The 4,645-nt window shown below is 30.7% G+C and overlaps 1 long non-coding RNA gene across 1 annotated transcript; it reads left to right on the forward strand.

Moving 5' to 3' along the window:
• The first annotated feature begins 909 nt into the window (after positions 1-909).
• On the forward strand, positions 910-1,947 carry LOC139992970 (uncharacterized). The gene is made up of 3 exons (XR_011801257.1): positions 910-1,413; positions 1,548-1,616; positions 1,881-1,947. It is a non-coding gene; the product is annotated as an uncharacterized lncRNA (long non-coding RNA).
• The last annotated feature ends 2,698 nt before the right edge of the window (positions 1,948-4,645 follow it).

A 4,645-nucleotide genomic window follows, 5' to 3' on the forward strand; every position in this document is an offset into this window, starting at 1 on the left:
CCATTTGTCGGTAGCTCGCATAATGAGTTTTCGAAAAGCAATTTGACCTTGATCATTGTTTTATTTTCAAATAATTTGTTCTTTCTATACATTTGTTTTAATATTTTGTTCTTTTTTTATGCAGATTGCAATTACTTGATTCCGAGCGAAAATATTAGAGGGATGCTGCGAAATTTGAAAGGACAGAATGAAAGTCGAAAGGATGCATGGTGATTAACGGTAAATTTAACAACTTTTATCTCGAAATGAGCTAATATTTCATATATTTTAAGAAAGGCAAACGTATTTATACGTTTGTTTCCTTTTTTTAGTTAGGTAATTGGTAATATTTATTCACTATGCAATTAACTCCATTTATTATAAATATTTTGTGATATTAACTTAATTAATATCTAATATAACAAATTCTAAATTTACGGTTTATTAAGAATACCAAGATGAAAAATGAAAGATTAACGAAATTACTTTTTTCTTTCGAATATATTAAATTATGTTTCCGAAGAAATTGAAAAGATTATTTAACATAAATTTGACATAGATTTTCTCGATTCTGTTTCATTTGAGTAAAAAATTCAAATAACTTTTTCATTTTGTTTCATTATTCGAAAGTTGTCTGTAATATAATATTGACTATTAATTTCGTCATTTTCAATAACTTCTATTACGTTCGAGAAAGTACGCTATCACAGACAAGTTTGAATAGGTTCTGCGCATCGCGTTTTTTTCGTATTGCGCAGCTTTGTTTAACGGTTAGAAAAAGTACGCCATGTTACATTAGAAGGAAGTCACGTAATGCATAAAGTATTTGAAGCTGTAATGGCGAACATTCAATTTGGCGGGTAATTTTTACAAATTAATCGTATTATGAAATATTGATATATATATATATACATATTTGACAATAATGCTTTGAAAAATATTGTAAATAAGCTAACGATATATTTTCTTTCGTATTCTTGGTATGATATTTCTATGTATATTTTCGTTCTCTTGATATGATATATGATTCTACCTATTGTAAATAAATAATAATTAATTTGTAGTTCTAGACAAGCAGTATTTTCGTAAACAAACACTCGACAGAAAAAAGAAAAAATTTTCTTTTCCCTATCCCCTACCTCTTATAAAGTTTTTCTTTCAGAATATTTTTGTGACCGCGCGCAATGCGGTTGGTAGAATCAGTGCTTGTTGCGTTAAATCACATTTAATATTGACTTAGAGCATAACAACTTTCATTAAATTTAATTATAATAATCAGACGCGAAATTAGAGTCAGTGTGTTCGTCGATTGTCATTTGACTTAAACATACGCGTCAATAGTCTATTATTCTTTTTTCTTTGTTATACATTCGTTTTCGGTAGTAGAGTCGCAGGTCTCGCAAGAGGATAAAGCCTTTCCTGGAGCTCAAGAATGTAAGTTTTTCGCACACTGCATTGTAATTTATTTATCGAACTAAAATCTTAAAATTTTGCTATTGAAATACGCAATAAAAATCACATGTACGTTTTCAAGAACAACTTATAATATTTAACATGTTTTGTTACAGGTTTTTCATAACTTCCATCTTTTTTCCTCTTCTTTGGGAAGGATGTAGCGGTATTTTAAATTTATACATGTAAGAATCTTTGCACATTGTATTTTATTAATTTTATTCCTTGTATTTCGCTGTAATTATTATTAATTAAAAACTAAAATCTGGTTTTAAGTTTTTATATTAGTATTTTAATTTTTATTCTAATTATAGTTTATTAGAATTTCAATTTCTTTTACTATTAAAGTTAAGTCTTCATAGAGTTTCATATTTTATTATGTTAAATTTTTTGATCAACCATCGCTGTATTTCTCAAAATAAATTATAATAATTCATATCTTGTTAAAGGTATGCCACTTCTTCCCATTTTTCCTGTTCCCTGGAACATTCCTCGTGGTGTTTCAAAAGCCAAAAAATGTAAGTAACTATCTATTTTGTATTTTATTTAAGTCGATTTCTTATATTTCATAATTATTATTAATTAAAGAATAAAATTTAATTGAAAATTTGACAACTTGTAAATTTTTCATTCCTAAATTGAATATTATTAGAAAAAATGTTTATTTAGTAGAAATTAGTCTTTTATCATTTCAAACTTATAAAGTAATTAACACCGTCATTACAAGTAAATTAAAATATTCTATACTTTGTTACAGTTTTCTTCCATTGAATTCGACGGTTCCAATTTGATGATGGCTTGATGACGAACTTCCTTGGATCAGAACAACATCGAAGACAATATTCTTCACATCTAATCGTGAGTCGCATGTATTTGTGTTCCTCCGGTCATTCAATCATGTCGAAGGATGAAAGGTCCGAATCGACACGGGTGATCGGTTGTATACGTAGAATTTTTGACGAGCATAGTGACCGCGGGTATTTATACCCGTGAGTAGTAACATTTTTTGTCTGTATTTTATTTATTAGTTCAGGATAGGTTTTCTTGCACACCGTGTTTTTAAATGTTGATGATAATATACATAATATATACATAATATCAGTATGATATTTACATACTGTAATATAAAGTATTTTGTATAAGTAATATAATGTTGATAATAATATAATAATATGTTATGTTATGAGATATAATTAGTATATATATGCATATGATTGAAAATTTCACAATATATTCATTATAATTATTTATAAAATCAAAGTATTTTGTAGTGAAGAAGTCTGATACCCTCAGACTTCGTTAATATGGAAATTAAATTATGATTAAAGTTATTATAATGCTGATAAAGGCTATAAATGATATTTATTTTAATCTTTTACTTTACGATGGTACGAAGCAGTTTTATTATTTGGGTATACACAGTATAATTTCAGTAAAATTCGGAATATGAAATACGAAAGTATATGTTAAAGTATAACTTTGACTGTCCGTTATGACGGGTGTTATCAAATTTCACGTGCAAGAAAACACTTCGCGGCAGGTTGATATCAGAATCAAAACAAGTTTCGAACGTTTCTTTGTGTTTTCAAAGATGTGTTTTGATAAAGATATCGCCTGAGGATATTTTGGGTAATAGAGTTCATCTAGAAGAGTCCATTGTTATTCATTGATATAAATATTACTTGCTTTGAATTTTATTTTATATTTAATAAATATCTGTATTATTCATTAATTTCCTTCATTGTAGTTTAATTGTTCATCAAAATAATAAAGTAAAGTACAATTTAGAATTATTAAAATTTAAAATGAAATTAGATTGCAAAATCAAAGAATATTAGCCCGTTAGACAGAAAATATAATAGATAGGCTAATCATATTTTTAGCATAGGATTTTCAGGTTTAACCCCTTCCATGTTCCTTGTCAGAATCTCATTCACGTGCTCAGGTGCTTCTTGGGTGGGAAGAAGGCAATGGGCATGATGAGTAGTCTATAAGCTTAAGAATTTTTTCAGCGACTGACGTTGCGTTAGCGTATCGTGCACGACGTATTTTCCACTGTGTGTGTATGTGGTTAGGCTGTGGAATTGCGTCGTTGTTGCTATTCATTATAATTTTGAAATAGTTATGGATTTAGAAACATGAATCCAATTACCAATTACCAATTGGAAATAGCAGTGTTAATAAATAGGTATAGTGGATTACAAACAGTGATGTTACTAATCTCAGTATTTTATTAAACTGCAATGATAATTACTTTGATTAAAATACGATGATCTGTTCTAGTCAAATTATTTCTTTATATGATATACATATACATGATTATATACGATTATGGATATTTAATTAAAATTGAAGTTTAAATATATTTGAATAATTAAAGTTGAAATATACAGAATATTTTTACGCAATGGTCGCTAGCCATCGTCAGTCGATTTCAGGAAAATGGTACGTACATTAGAGTGTGAAAGTTGTATACGAAACTCGGGTGTCGGAGGCGTCCCGGGACGTCTCTCTAGCGTAGGCCTTTGCGCCCGGGTTATGTGTGAGAACCGTGGAGTGAATGTGTTGGTGTGCTTGTTTTGCCATTTTTTTTTCAGTTTTAAATAGAGGTTTCCGGGTAGGATAGGTAGCATATTTTCTGGTATGAATGTTAACTATAAGTAGGTAGGGCCGGGCAGGTTGGCACAGTCTTTCGTCGGGTAGGCGCGTTTTCGCGTGCCCAACCTGTTTCAGGAAATTTGATTTGAAAAATCGGCGGTGAAGCTGGCATCACGAATGGAGCATACCATTTGTCTTGAGCCTTGCCTATCGATTTTTCGAATATCGCGGTCGTGGTCGCGAGTGGATTCCGAAACGAACGTTTATTGCTCGAGCTTGCACATGCGAACGGACAGCGGTCTCTATGATCGTTGGTCGTCCATGTGCACTGGGAATAGCATCCGCGATTTATCTTTTTATTTTACTTTATAAGTTATTTTTTATTTTACGATTAGAAAGACTCGAGCCTAGATTTACGTTTCAGCGGGCATTGCGCCCGAAGAAAGAAGAGGCTATGAGCTGAAGAGGCCCGGCAAACTGTCATTCAAGAGGGCAACTACCAATGGCTCTCCATTCTCTGGATCATCCAGAGCATGGAAAGTCATTCTCGTTACTACTTTGTCACTATGCTCGCTTTTAGTATTTGTACTAGTAGTATTAGTAGTTCTTTTTTTTC

The sequence above is a fragment of the Bombus fervidus genome, chromosome 12 (genome assembly GCF_041682495.2).
Source record: "Bombus fervidus isolate BK054 chromosome 12, iyBomFerv1, whole genome shotgun sequence".
In the NCBI taxonomy this organism is placed as follows: domain Eukaryota; kingdom Metazoa; phylum Arthropoda; class Insecta; order Hymenoptera; family Apidae; genus Bombus; species Bombus fervidus.